We start from the raw sequence: 15738 nt of genomic DNA on the forward strand, positions 1-15738 counted from the left end.
AGACTGAAATCCAAAACTTCCCTTCCCTCCCTTCAGTGATAGGGAGGGCCACAGTGCAGTTTTAACGGCACCCGGTGAAAATAAATTCTGTAAATGTGCTGCAGACCCTAACAGGAATATGACCCCTGCCACTTAGGAGGCAGCTATAAATGGGACACAAACTTCATGCAGATATGGAAAAACTGGACAGGTAAGCGTATAGTTCAGAGACAGAACAAGATAAAGTCCAGAGAAAGGATGTGTCACCAGGAGCTATTTTCAATCACACTTGAGAATCTTGAACTTCTGCTTTGTAAAACATTTTACCGTCTCTTCTACAAACAGTGTTTTAAAAATAGAAGAAGACTGAGAGGCTCCGAGCTAATGAACACGAGGCTCAGACTCTGGTCTGCAAAGCAACAAATAAGATGATCTACCCAAAAAACTCAAAGTACGCTTCTTTTTAAAAGTTCATTTCAGGGGAGAAGGATTCAGGATGGAGGGGACACATATGTACCTCATGGCCAATTCATACGGATGTTACGGCAGAAACCACCACAGTATTGCAAAGTGATTATCCTCCAAATAAAATTAACAAATAATTTTTTTTTAAAGTCCACTTCATTTCCATTGTTTAGATCCAGATACCAAATTTCAAAGAGTACAGAATGGAGGAAATCAGAATAGCCAAGAGAGATACAAGAGAGACACTTATGACCATTCTGGGACCACAGACAAGAATGGAGAGAAAATCCTACATCCAACAAACGTAAATTTTCACCTGTGCTCCATCAGCAAAAGATGAACAAATACTAAAGACGACCGCTAAATAAAGAAAAAGGGCAGAAGGAGGTGAGAGGCTGGCAAGGTCAGTGCCTGTCAAGTCCACCAGAGGTGCTGGTGGAAAAGTGCACTGAACAGACTCAGGAGGCTTACAGATGGACAGGAGGACACAGCACACTGAATGCCAGCTTCGGGCCAGGCTCCACTTGAGGCATTCAACTTAGGGTAGGACGTCCAATGACGTGGTTATCAACATCCCTGTTAAATGTGAGATACGGGACTCAGAGAGTTTAGTCAGCTTTTCAGCTGTGGAAGCAACATACTATACTCCAGGGGTAGGTGTTTAATTTTAGTCTAGGGTCTATAAAATTCTTCCTGTGTGTTTCTTCAATATGCATGCCATTGACTCTCCTAACCCCACAGGATGCTAGACCCTACAAGACGATGACTTCAACCAGAAGTTCCAATCCCAGGGATTTCCCTGGTGGTCCAGTGGTTAGGACTCTGCATGTCCAATGCAGGGGGCCCAAGTTCGATCCCTGGTCAGGGAACTAGATCCCACGTGCCACAACTAAAGATCTCGCATGCTGCAACTAAGGCCTGGCACAGCCAAGTAAATAAATAAGTATAAATATTTTTTTAAAAAAGAATTTCCATTTGCTACCACTGAGCCCTGGTTATCCCAAACCCTAGGCACTACAGACTTCCCTAAATTCGGCAAGAACAGTTTCTCTCCAGGCAATGAGTCTTTCCTGTGTTCTTACCACCTCTGGGACCATGGCTCTCACCCGCTTTGTATCCTGGCAAACACTACCCAATATCATTACTTATTTATTTACATGTTGTCTGTCCTCCTGCTAGACTAAGAATCCAAAAAGCAGAGAAAGTTATTCAATTTCATATTCTCTCACTGTGCCTAACAAGGTACCTGGCACAGTGAAAATGCAAAACAAAAACCAACAAACAAAAAACTGTCAGCTAAATGAAACAATGCCAGGCAGCCCAGAGCTAGCAAGTGTCACCATGCCCAACACCCTGTACCAGCATGAGACCAAGTGCCACGTGACCAGATGACAGATAAATCCCACATTTAAAACGTTCAGGCAGAATGGTTTTATATAAACTGTTCCATCCACATCAATGAAGCAATGTTGGTATAGAGAGTAAGCCAAAACAAAGACACAGCCCTACTGGAAAAGTGGCACGTCGTAACAATGTTGTTCAAACAGAACCCTACCTGGAAACTGGCGGTCATGGGCTTTCATCTGTAACAGAGAACCTTCCCCAGGGACATGAGAAGCAAGGGGATCCATCACCCCACCACCACCACCACCACCAAGATTCAAACTTAAAAGAACAAGAAGCCTTGAGGCCTGTAAAATTTAACTGTTAAAGGTCTGCTGCTGCTGCTAAGTCGCTTCAGTTGTGTCTGACTCTATGCGACCCCACAGACGGCAGCCCACCAGGCTCCCCCGTCCCTGGGATTCTCCAGGCAAGAACACTGGAGTGGGTTGCCATCTCTTTCTCCAATGCATGAAAGTGAAAAGTGAAAGTGAAGTCGCTCAGCCATGTCCGACTCTTAGCAACCCCATGGACTGCAGCCTACCAGGCTCCTCCGTCCATGTGATTTTCCAGGCAAGAGTACTGGAATGGGGTGCCATTGCCTTCTCCGTTAAAGGCCTAAATAATGTCAAAATATAATTAAAGAAAGCATTTTGGTCAGGGAATGGAGGTATGGCGAAAGAAGAAACCTATAGCAAATTCAAGCATCCATGGGCAAAGGACCCCTAACCAGGGTGGAAAGGGTTAGGCGCTCAGTGGTGTCTGACTCTTTGCGACCCCATGGACTGTATCCCACCAGACTCTTCTGTCCATGGGATTCTCCAGGCAAGAATACTGGAGTGGGTTGCCATTCCCTTCTCCAGGGGGTCTTTCTGACCCAGAGATCAAACATAGGTCTCCTACATGCAGGCAGATTCTTTACCATCTGAGACACCAGGGAAGCCCACTAGGCAGGGTATCTCCTCTTAATTGTTACTACAGGATCCAGCAATCCTTCAATTCACCCCTCTCCCCTTTTCCCACTGCAAAGGTGCCCAGCAACCTTCTGACCTCTGCCTACCTGGAGGCAGTGAACATGGGGACCGAGAAGAGGTCAGTGTTCAGGATCCCATGCTGGTTATATTTATTTTTGTAAATTACTAATCGGGCATCTCTGGTGCATACTCAGCTTAGTGAACACGGTTAATGTGATTATGGGTCTCAGAGATAATGAAAAAATTGGGTCTGAGAGTGTGCTGGGAAAATTGTTTTTCTTTTTCCTGAATGCCAAATAATGAATATTACCCACACGAGTCTTCTGAAAGAGTTGGCTGGCACTTTGGCTGGCTGACGCACCATTCTGGATACTTACGCATGTTCTCCTCAAAGTGCCACACCGTGTCATAGGAGTTTTACTGAGGGTAATCACTCTCTCGGTGAACAGTAGTTTTTACAAAAGAGACAACAATCTACTCAGCAAGACTCACCATCCTAATGTAAACCAGATTCTTCACCTCTCAGGGTAGAAACGTCACTGAAACAAGTTTGGCTTCCCCAGTATGAAATTAATAGTGGCTGGGGCTGAGCTGAGGCTAATGTCTGCAAAAAATTTAATTTGCAAAACCCAGCCCAAGGCTACCATGATATAAATTCCCTTGATGTGTTAATTTCACACTCTAGAGTCCTCATCCTACCAGTGGGGGGCAGGGGCTGGAGAGGGGAGGCGAGTGGAGAGGGATGTTGGTGATCTCCAGTATGCAAAGTAGGGGAGTACCTGAATTCACACAAATTTCTGGACATCTGCAACATCAGCTGTCCAAGCCCCACAGGGAGTCAGAGCCCAGCTTCCCTCCTGCCAGCCCACAGGGGATGAAAAGGTGACACAGAAATCAGCCCAGTGAGGAAAAGTACTTCATTATGCAAAGCACCATCACTGGGCACCAGCATCTCATTTGATAAACTTTTCCTCAACATCTTCATACAAAAGGGATGTTCCAGATACAGGCAAATAATGAGATAAACTCAGCTCAGCCGGATGCAATAGGTGCAGAGTGCTTTGCATTCCACAGCCAAATGCACAAGCCTGGTAGGAAGTACAACCCTGGGACATTCCTGGTGGCCCAGCATTTAAGACTCTGCACATCCACTGCAGGAGCCACAGGTTCAATCCCCAAAGAACTAAGATCCTACATGCAGTGGAGCAACCAAGCCCACGCACCACAATTACTGAGCCTGAGCCGCAACTAGACAGCCTGTGCACTCCAGAACCCCTGTTCCACAACAAAAGAAGCCCACCACAATGAAGACCCAGTGCAGCGAAAATAAAATAAAAAATACCTTGTGAGTCTTACACGTTTGCTCACACGTATAAGGAGTCAGCTGATACAGACATTTCCTATATGGACCAAGTCTCTAGGAGCTACATCGCAATCTCCTTGTTACCAAGGTCAAGTCAGGTAAATACAAGTTCCTGGACCTTTCTTTCACCTTTTAATAACATAAATGACCACCTTGTCCTCCTAGACTGTCTTCCCAACTCCACATCATAGTCTATCAGGGTAAAGGAAATAGAAATTTCACATAAATTTCAAGAAGTGAGCTTTGCTTATTTTAAGTGAATTTCTAAATATGCACTGGTCTGTCACTATGTCATCAGAATAAGGACTACATTTAGGCCTTGACTGGCTGGACTCCAAAGGGCCCCTGTTATGATCCTGCTTTGTTGTATAAAACTTGCTAACGACCTCTGAGAGATGGTGAAGGACAGGGAAGCCTGGTGTGCTGTAGTCCACGGGAATCGCAAAGAGTTGGACACGACTTAGCAAATGAACTCATCAGCATGCAAAGTAACCGAAATCCCCACTCAACACAAACATGAGACCACAACAATGACAAAGTGATACGCTTAACAGTAAGTCTCTCATTGTACAAGGAATCCAAGCTGGATCTTACACTGGTTACCTTTGAGTTTGGCCCTAGGTTGGCTGAATACAGAGATCACATAGTCATCCCACGGCCCCGTCTTGTCAGAGATGGAAAATGAGCAGGAAGGCAATTTGCGTGCATCCAGGAGAAACGGCCCAGTGATCCTGCTGGTTATTTCTGCCGTATTTACAATATGACACAGACACAGAGGACAGTCCTCACTCGTGACTGGCACATCTTAGATGGGACCCTGACTAGGTTCCTTATCATGCTGGGTTTGGAAGGCCTCGACTATACAATGGCACTCTGAATGACAAGACGATTCCCAAACATGCAAGGTCCACTCGGACGACTGCAGGAGAAGGATCCTATTTACAACAGGAGCCTCCATCTTAACCTTCTCAACCAGAATCCAGGGTCAGGAGATAAAGGGACATGGGGAAGTGTGTGGAGGGGGCCTGGGAATGGCTAGTTCAAAACAGATGTCAGATGGGACTTCCCCAGGGTCCAGGGGTTAAGACTCTGCACTTCCACTGCAGGGGGCATACACGGGTTCAATCCCTGGTCAGGAACTAAGACCCTGCATGTCACAGACCAAAAAAAGACTTCAAGTAGTGAGCAGGTTTGGAAATGACTAGACTCCTTCAGGGGCTTCCCAGGTGGCACTCGTGCTAAAGAATTTGCCTGCCAATGCAGGAGACCTAAGAGTCATGGATTCAATCCCTGGTTCAGGAATATCCCCTAGAGGAGGGCACGGCAACCCACCCCAGGATTCTCACCTGAAGAATCCCATGGACAAAGGAGCCTGGTGGACTATGGTCCACAGGGTTGCAGAGAGTCAACATGACTGAAGCGACTTAGCAGGCGGGCAGGCTCCTTCAGGGATGGAGGCAAAAGGGCGCCAGAAAGTCAGCCCCTGCAGAAGTCCCAGTGTTCCTACTTCTCCAGAGACTCTGACAGAATAACCATGGCAGCAACAGGGATGAGCTGCTCAAATCGGCAACAACCCCCAAGGCGGTTTGAAGGGTATCAGATCCTAGAGAAATACTAATGAGACGCAATAGGGGAAGTGACCCACATGTATCTGGGGAAAACCAAAATGTTCCCCTTATCAAGACAGGCCAGGCATATCCCTACGGATAGGACATGGATAGGACCTAGGACATGGATCCTAACAGCACAGTTCAAGAGCCAAGGAGAATCACACATTTATAACACTGACACAAAGGAGTTAACACCATCCCTATTAATCATGCATGTTGTCATAGATAAGCTGGAGTCTACCCATCACCAAGCACCAGGGAAGGGAATCTTCACTTGGCTAACCGCCTGGTGGAAACTGAGTATGGGAGTGAACTTTATGAAGACACATACTTTAAAAAGTCAAAGCCATCTAGGGGCAACTCTAATACACTGCCTATTACAGGACTTCAATGAAGAGAGATAGAGAAAAGGAAGAAGAGAATCACAAACAATATCTACTCTATTATGTGGGCACATTAAGGGGATCACATTATTTCACAACGAGCAATTGTTTTTCCACTACAACTACTAGTAACTCTTGCTTCTGCCTCCTAACGGATGGATGCATAGACTGAGCCTGGATTAGGAACCAGTAAGGTCTGACTATCATTTTTAAAACGAATTTACAATAACATCATACTGGCTTGCTGTTTAATCCCACTTGTTAAGCAGACCCAGACAAGGGGATCCCCTCGACGGAGGAAAACACATCTTTTTAGACGGAGGGCAGAGGCTCAAAAATAAGAAAATGCTTCATGAGTTCACTTTTCCCCCCAGCACTATGAACTATGCATATTTTAGCACATTTTAAAAGGAAAAGGAGACAAAATAAAAATTAGCAACCCAACACACACCTATGAAACTCTATGTCTGGAGAGCAGGGGCAGGGAGGAGAACTGCACAGACATCTGGCCTCACCTGTCAGGCTGCCAAACCACTGTATTCTGAAGCTATTTAGCAGCTTTCTAAAGAAGAAACCAAAAAAAAAAATCCAACATGCCTGAACTGGGAGGCGGGAGAGCCTACTTGTAACTCAGCCCTTGTCAGACAAAATCCAGCAGCCTCAAAAGGTTCAATAGCCTTTTTATAAAGCTATTGTGTGGGTTAGTGCCTAAAAATAGTACAGTTCAGCAAGCAGATCACACGGAGGAATCACCTCTACACATTCAACTTCCAAACAATAGACAAAGCGGTGGAAAGAACACCAAATGCACTCGGGGGCAGTACAAGTCCCCGCGGCTGCCCCCCTCCCTGGGTTCCCCACCTCGGCTGAACACCCAGCAAGCCAATTTAGCCCAACAGCCTTTACAAGAAAATGGTGGTGGGGGGGGTGGTGGTGCTGAGGCCCCCATTTCTCTAATATTCACTGTCACCTTTCGTGGTGGTGGGGGGTGGTGCTGAGGCCCCCATTTCTCTAATATTCACAGTCACCTTTACGTGTGTGCAGTCGCTCAGTCGTGTCTGGCTCTGTGACCCCATGGACTGTAGCCAGGCAGGTTCCTCTGTTCATAGGATTTTCCAGGCAGGAATACTGAGGTGAGTTGCCATTTCCTACTCCAGGGCATCTTTCCGACCCAGTGATTCAACCTGTGTCTCTCTGCATTTCCTACGCTGGAAGGCAGATTCTTTACCACTGCACCACCTGTCACCTTTCGGAGATCTTTTTTCCCCACATAAACAGGAAAGTGAGGACCACATCATAGCGATTATTGCCTGTACTGCTTTCACAGTCCCTTACACTAAAGCAGAGTTCTCAGTCTTCCCCTGGGGAAGTTCTGAAAGATATAGATAGCAGAAATTTAGTTTCCAACTCAGTTTTTAAGTATCAGTGTTAAATACCTCACAATTTTAAAAGCTTCTCTGATGAGGCTAAGAACCACTGCTTAAGACAACAAAGTTTTTATGCCAAGTCAGGTCCATTGCCCGCCAGGCTCCTCTGTCCATGGGATTTCCCAGGCAAGAATACTGGAGTGGGTTGCCATTTCCTTCTCCAGGGGATCTTCCCAACCCAGGGATTGAACCCGTGTCTCCTGCATTAGCAGGCATATTCTTTACCACTGAGACACCAGGGAAGCCAGTCAAGGTGAGGGGAAGCCAACAGAAACCTAGAGGGTGGGGGTAAGTGTGATCCCCAAACTGGGCTCACCTCTTGGTGGGTACAGACACAATCAAGTCAAAGCATGGGAGAAGGAAGGATTTATAATTACTCACAAGAAGTAAAGAGAACACTGGGATCCTTCCCAAACCAGTGTCTCCCTGAAGAGAAAATTTGAGAAATTTTAAGCCAAGGGTACATGCAAGTTCATGAAGGGGCTTGAGTAGAGGAGAATTCAGCATAGAATTGGGGGCAAAAGTCAACAGAGTCCAAGCTTTAACTGACTGAAGTCTGAAGGGTCAGCATCGGCATTCCACCCTCCAACTGGATGGGCCTTAGTTTCTGCAGAACTCAAAGGTGTAAGGAACCAGGACCCTGCCCCGGGGAGGACGACTGTTTCTTTTCTTTTTAAAAAATTTTATGTATTTGTTTTGGGCTGCGCTGGGTCTGCACTGCTGCGTGCAGGCTTTCCCTGGTTGTGACAAGTGGGCTCCTCATCGTGGTGGCTTCTCTGGTTGCCGAGCGCGGGCTCTTAAGCGGGCGGCCTCGGTGGTTTGGGCACACCAAGTGGCTCCACGGCATGTGGGATCCTCCAGGACCAGGAGTGGAACCCATGTCCCCTGCATTGTGAGGCAAATCCTTGAACACTGGACCAAGAGGGAAGTCCTACACGATTGTTTTCTGACTGCTCCTCCCTAGTTTCTGCATCTCCTCCCTTAATCACTGAGGCCTGTTCAAGGGCAAGCATTGTGGCCAGGCTTAGATCACAAAATAGGTTAGGCAAAAATGGGCACTCATGTCGAGAACTCTTTCTCCAGGGACCCCTAACCCATCTGCTTACATGAGCACCAGGGATGAAGCCTGCCAAGGATGGGCCACCCAGAGGTCACGAGTGCTGCTCTTCCAGAAACCACTGCTGGACAGAATAAAAATCAAGGCACCACAGGCAGCTTCCAAAAACTCCGGTAAGATCGTGAGAAAATGAAACAACTAAAATCCAAATTTTAATTCTCCTTAATCTCCGATTTTAATTTGGCATTTGCTTTCTTATTCCTTTCTCTCAATATACTTATAAAAAGGGGATTCTACAAGGGCTTCCTTGTGGCTCAGACCATAAAGAATCCACCTGCAGTGAAGGAAACGCAGGTTCAATCCCTAGGTCTGGAAGATCTCCTGGAGGAGGGCATGGCAACCCACTCCGGTATTCTTGCCTGGAAAATCTCATGGACAGAGGAGCCTGGCAGGCTACGATCCATGGGGTCTCACACTGAGCAACAACAACCATAGAGTTTTATTGTGGGGATGATAAAGCTGAGAGGGGGAAAATAAATAATAGTGTTTTACAAAGGGACTTAAGTACATTTATCAGGTAAAATCAAAATGAAATTAATAAAATAGCTAGATCGGTTATAACAAACACTGCCTCTCTGAATTCAAATAAAAATTTTATGATAAGTTATCATCTCCATTTTGCCAATATCCAAACTGTGACACATAAAAGGTTAAGTGAATTGCCCAAGGTAATAAGACAGGAAAGAGCAGGGCACAACCTTTAAAAGCATGACCTAACCCAAGGAAACACAAACTGATTAGAACCAAGCAGGTCCAAGATGGCAGATGAGCTGACTCCCACTAGACCTAGAGCCTCAGTACATGCTCTCTGTAACCCATCAGCAAGCTAAGGGACACCCCATCGGTGCCATGACAGCTCTAAGGCCTGCCATAAAAGGGCAAAAAGTGAGTAGTGGCCCAACTGCTGGAAATCCCCACTCCTTCCTCAAAATAGCAGGAATACTTCCCCCATTCATTAGCCTATGAAATCAGCCACCCCTATAAAAACTGACAACCCCACGCCACTCTCACCTTCTGAGGTGGCCCACCTTTGTCTATGCAGTGTGTTTCCTCCCTGAATAAATCTTCTTTCACGTTAATACAGCTCACTCTTGAATTCGTTCCTGCACAAAGCCAAGAAACCACACTTGGCAGCCGTCCCAGGGACTCTGACATGGCCTGGGACCTGACCATCCTCCTGACCCACTCTCTTTTCAGCAACAGTGACATTAAGTTAATAATCTCACCACCTGGAGAGTAAACCCTGTTATTGTCCAACCTTAAAATGAAGGTTCTTTAATGTTCTTGTCACTAAACTATGTTTTTCCATTTTCCAGATGTTTGTCTGCAAATACATGGGAGTTGGCTCAGGCAACTGAGAGCTCGACTCTCCTGAAGTGTCTGGGTCACCTCTGTCCTTGGAGTACTCTCAGCGGCACAGTGGGAAGACGACCTCAGAGTTGTTCCCACTGAAGGAAAGAGAAGCTTGAAACAGAAAGGGTTGGCAGCTGCCTCTATACATTGAGGAGAAGACAGAATCGAGGAATCTGATTTTTACAATGTGTTTAGGGGCTTCTCCGGTGGTCCAGTGTTTAAGAATCCACCTTCCAGTGCAAGGGACATAGGTTCAATCCCTGGTCAGGGAACCAAGATCCCATATGCCACACAGGGCAGCTAAGCCTGCACGCCACAACTAGAGAAGCCAGAGCATCACAACTAGAGAGAAGCTTCAGTGCCACAGCAGCCAAAAAAAAAACATGTTCACATTTGTTAGCAGGTTATTAAATACAGATACTTGGGACATTTCACCAAACGGGTGGACTCTACTCCTTTCTCTAAACAACCTTCCAGAAAGGAAGGCTGCCATGCCTTGACTCCTACTGTGTCTCAAGGTGTAAAGGGGACAAAGGAGCCTCATCTACAGCCTCCCAGGTCATAGAAAACGCAGGGCAGGAGGACTGCAGAATTTGGAGTGATTCTCAGAGGGGACACTTGCTTTGCTTCTCTGCTTCTATCAGACACTCAACTAATTCCCAGGGAAAGGTGTTTTTATCAAGGAAAAACAATATTTTACCTCAGAATCCAGATCTTAACACCATCCACTGTTCCAATGTGGAACGCTTCCATTGAAATCTTCCACTGATATTTTCTCCAAAGAGTAATGTTTAATGAAAGCAAAGGAGGTGGTCCAGTGGTGAAGAATTCACCTTACGATGCAGGGGATGTGAGTTCGATCCCTGGTCAGGGAACTAAGATCCCACACCTAGCCTGTGAGCCACAGCTAGAGAGAAGCTTGTGTGCCACAAACAAGACCAGACACAGCCAAATAAATAAATTCAAAAAAATTTTTTTTAATAAACAACGGAAAGAAAACTTACAAAACTACATGTTCTCTAAAAAAGCTGTGTTGACTCTCAGGTTCCTGAACCAAGATGGGTGTGAGCAGCCTGTCACCAAGGGAATGCAGTCTTTACAGCACAGAACTGTGGGCGTTTTATGAATGGTAACGCTGCAGATAGCATACACAATGTCTGACATAACGCATTTTAAATATTTCCCAATGATAATCCCTAATACGCTGATATTCATAATGGTCACATTCACCCTTCAGAAATCGTGCCAAATTATCATTTAAACTGAGAAGCCACCAAAACACCCACAAAGCTGTCAAAGATCTACTACTCATAACCCTTAAGGACAAGTGTGTTTTAAGAGGCTTGATACAAGTAGGTCTTCAGGCTGTGGGTGGGTCATTCACTCAGCATTCACTGCAGTTTCAGAATATGCAGTAATTGTTCAGTGTCATCCCACCACACATCCTTAAAGTGATGTTAGGATTCCATGCGGTTTTACACAGTATCAGTAGGCTTATCTTTATGGATGATCAATATATGGCCATCTTATCAATCTGATTGTACAAACTCTTCTTTCTGTTCTTCTCATAGCTGCCTGCAGAAGAGATCACACTGGGACATCTCTATAAGACTAATGGGATGACTCAGCCTTCAACTGGACACCCTTCCCTGGGGCCACGGTCATAGTGAGTTGGGACAGCCCAGGTCCTCAGGGCTCCATAAATGGCTAGTTCTGTGACCTTGAACAAACCATTTTGCTCCCTTGGACCCAGTTCCCTTATTTCTACAAGGGGAATGGTAATACCTACCTCAGTGCTGTTGGAACATGAAATGAGTACTCAACAGTACCTACCATACAGTAAAGAGAAAGCAGAGAAAGCTGCAATAATGTACAACCATAATTATTAGAAGAAAAAGGGAATGGGCTGCAGATACAGTAAGACTATTTGATCATGAAGTCCCCCTCATGTGATCAAATTGATCAGAATTACATTTTAGGGGGGAAAAAATCATTTGTAATATAATGAGCACACTGTCACGTAGTCAACCAGACAGAAATTAATGGGAAGAACAAGAAACTGGAAAAGAGGGAAAAGAAAGAAATCCCTAGTGGTGTCATTTCGTCCGTTAAACAAAATAGTTCCAAGGGGCTTCCCTGGTGGCTCAGTGCTGCCTGCCAAGGCAGGAGACGTGGGCTTGATCCCCGCTCCGGGAAGACCCCACATGCTGCAGAGCAACCACACGTGTGCCACCACTACCGAGCTTGTGCTCCAGAGCCGGGGGGCTGCCGCGACTGAGCCCATGTACGTGTGCCGCAACTGCTCAAGTCCACACACCCTAGAGTCTGTGCTGCACAGCAGGAGAACCCACCACTGAGCGGCCCGCACACTGACTAGTGAGTGCCCCCACGCTGCAGCAACTGCAGAAAAACCCAGGCAGCAACAAAGACCCACCACAGCCAGAAATTACTTACTTAATTGACTGATTTTTTTTTTAAGAAAAAGAATTCCTAGTACAAAGCAGGATTGGTTTTTTTTTTTTTTTTCTGGTGCGATGAAGCTCCAGGCTCTCTCTCCCGGGGCGGCCCTGCGGCACGCTGCAAGGGCGCCGCGACCCGCGGCTGCCGGGCCTACCTGGGCTCCGGTGGGGCGGGTGGGTTGGAAGGGCCCAGCTGCGGCTTGCAGGTTCTGGTTTTGTGTTTTAAATCTGATTACACTGAACCAGTCCATGAGAAACCAAGGTACTAGACCTATCAAATTAAGGACCAAATCCTATTCTGGTCAAGCCATCACTTGAAAACAAGTGATGGGTTCAGGGAAAACAGAAAACTAATAAGCGTTCTCCCAGGCTTGGGAAGAGGAGGCCAGGAACCAGTAGGACTGTCCTGGGACACAGCAGAAAGGCATCTTACGTGGGGGACTTTGACTCGCCTGCCTTAAGCCCTTGGAGACCTCACCAAATTCTCATAATCTCTGGGTCCCATGAAATCTCTCAAATCCTCTCTTTCTGCACATCCTTTTTTTTCTTTGCTGTGAATAAAGTACACCAAAATGGACATGTCTAAATGCATTCATTTGTCCACTGAAATGTGTGTATTAAGTGCCCAGGACATGCCAGGCATCGTGGAGGGGTCATCTCAGCTCACTAGCATTATCTCAGCATCTGATGCCTACAGGATGTGAGCCCTGTATTAGAGCTACTTGTATATACTTTTTTCCTTCCCGTTAAGATTGTAAACTCTTGAAAGGGAAGGGCTGCATTTTAATCATCTTCTTCCCCTTGGCACTTACCAGAGGGTTCCACTTATAGAAAGTATCTAATAAGCAATTACTGAACCCAACCCCGCTCCAGGACACGTATAACCGGAGGATCCAGGGTTTCTCTCCCCTTAGGTCTTCAGATTTTAAGACTGTCTCCCTGAGGTGGGTCAGCCTTTCTAAGTCTGGCTGCTAGTGGCATATAAATGTTTTTAAACACAATCTGGAAAATGTTAATGCCCCTTTAACTTTCATGAATATAGGAGCAAAAAAGACGAACCTGAGGATGAGATTAGTCTTCCATATAAGCTAATGCATTTCCTGATGCCCAAGCAGCACAGTCTCCACCTCACTCTTGACATCTGGGTCCTGACAACATATGGTATTGTTGCTGCCGTCAGCAAGCAAATGACCCCCGCCCCCACACCCCACACTCAATGGTGCTGTTTCCTAATAGATCAAATTCAGAAACTAGGCTTTTGACTCAGAAACTTGGGCAAGACCATGAGGAACTTAACAGTCTGAGAATATTTTAAGTAAATGGAGACAAATGATGGTCGCTCTGGACGTCCATGGAGTCCTAGAATTCTATTGACCTTAACAAAACTGGCCAAAAAGAAAAAAGGACAGGCTCACAAGGAAGCCTAGCACCACCCTGACAATATTTATTTTCCTTCCAGAAAGGCAGGAGGTTGAATGTGAAGCTGAGAGCAGAGAAAGGAAGAACAAGATAATAGTCCAGGCATCAAAACAGCTGCTTTCTGATAAGAAGACGCCAAAGGAGTTAAAAATTTTTTACTAGAAATCTGAAGGACGAATGAAATGCACACCACTATCACACCATGGTACCGGCTGTCTCGGAGAATTTTATTCATCTTCGTAAGAATAACAATTTGGAGCTCAGCCCAAATTTTTCTAAGTAATCCCTTAATGATCATAATTGACTTATCCCACATAACAAGTCTTCTAATCCTCTGATAAACAGGCTTCTAAGCCTGGATGAGGGTTAAATAAGTCCTAACTTCATCAATGCGAAAGGAGGACATGGAATGATAAAATGATCTATACAGGATTATGCAACCCTTCCCTTGTGGCTCAGCAGTAAAGAGTCTGCCTGCAATGCAGGAGATGCAGGTTCTATCCCTGGGTCGGGAAGATCCCCTGGAGAAGGAAACGGCAACCCACTCTAATATTCTAGCCTGGAAAATTCCATGGACAGAGGAGCTTGGCAGGCTACAGTCCATGGGGCTGCAAAAGAGTTAGACACGACTTAGCAACAGAACAACAGCAAAGCAGCTCATCAATTACAATGTTCTCATTACACATAAATGTGTGAGAATAAAAGGCTTTGCAGAAGAGAAAAGAAAGAATCAAAATAAATGAACTCCACTCATATTTTTTTTAAACAACAGGTTTGTTGAATAGATTTTGATGTTGCCTTGAATTGGGTATAATGATAACCCATGTTAAAACAACCCTATGAGGATTTCAACACAGACTTTTCTAACTGCATCCACATGATAGCTGAATAGCTGAAAGAAAGGAAGAAAGAAAGAAAAGAAAGGAAGGAAGGAAAAGGAAAGAAGAAGTGAAGAAGGAAGGAAAGAAAACTAATAATTGGAACTTGCAAGAGACTCCTCCTGAGGCCCCCAATGTAGGCAACTCCAAACCAAAGAGGCTTCTCAGAGGAATGCTCACCCCTGTCTGCTGTACGTGTGTGCTAAGTCGCTTCAGTCATGTCTGAGTCTTTGCTACCCCTTGGACTATAGCCCACCAGGCTCCTCTGTTCATGGAATTCTCCAGGCAGGAATACTGGAGTGGGTTGCCATGCCCTCCTCCAGGGGATCTTCCTGACCCAGGGACTGAACCCGAGTCTCATGTCTCCTATGTCTCCTTCAATGGCTGGTGGGTTCTTTACCACTGAGCCACCTGGGCAGTCCTGTCTGCCTGCCCAGGAGGAGGGACAAATCAGAACATTCAATCTGCAAGCCAAGGGGAACAGAAAGCATCTTTTTTGAAAAGCACACTTTCAAACCGGAAGCAGCTGTGGAGGTAAGGACGGCTTCGCAGGTCCGGCCTGCTGGCAGGCTTACCTGGCTGGGGTGGTGGGCTCCTGCTCACACGGCCAAGAGCAAGATCCTGCAAGAGAAGAAAGAGACCCAGCTCAGACTCACAGAGAAACTCCTGCTCTGAAGTTTTCAGAGTGTGATCTGAGGACCCTGGGCTTCCCAAGACCCTTCCAGAGGTTTGCAGGTCAAAGCCATTTTCAAATCCAAATCCAAAAGCCAAATTCAGAGCCAAACCAAAACCAGGACACAAAATATAGTGCAGTCTCCTAGAGGCAGACACATCATGGTGTAAAGAGAGGGGTATTTGGCTTATTTTCTGATGCCAGATATGTATGAGATTTGCAAAAAATCTAAAGGTCATCTGCTCACTGATGTCTCTT

General features: G+C 45.9%; 1 protein-coding gene and 1 non-coding gene across 10 annotated transcripts in view; one reads left to right on the top strand and one right to left on the bottom strand.

The window, feature by feature from the left end:
• Positions 1 to 15738, bottom strand: part of SIPA1L2 (signal induced proliferation associated 1 like 2) — a 246944-nt gene that overhangs the window by 165852 nt on the left and 65354 nt on the right. For all 9 annotated transcript variants that reach the window (XM_027531068.1, XM_027531061.1, XM_027531063.1 and 6 more), the window contains exon 2: positions 15383 to 15428. The gene's annotated coding sequence lies outside the window, so the exon portion shown is untranslated. The remainder of the gene's footprint in view (positions 1 to 15382; positions 15429 to 15738) is intronic.
• On the top strand, positions 1241 to 1313 carry TRNAG-UCC. Its single transcript has one exon. It is a non-coding gene; the product is annotated as a tRNA-Gly (tRNA).

Source organism: Bos indicus x Bos taurus, chromosome 28 (genome assembly GCF_003369695.1).
Source record: "Bos indicus x Bos taurus breed Angus x Brahman F1 hybrid chromosome 28, Bos_hybrid_MaternalHap_v2.0, whole genome shotgun sequence".
Taxonomy (NCBI): Eukaryota; Metazoa; Chordata; class Mammalia; order Artiodactyla; family Bovidae; genus Bos; species Bos indicus x Bos taurus.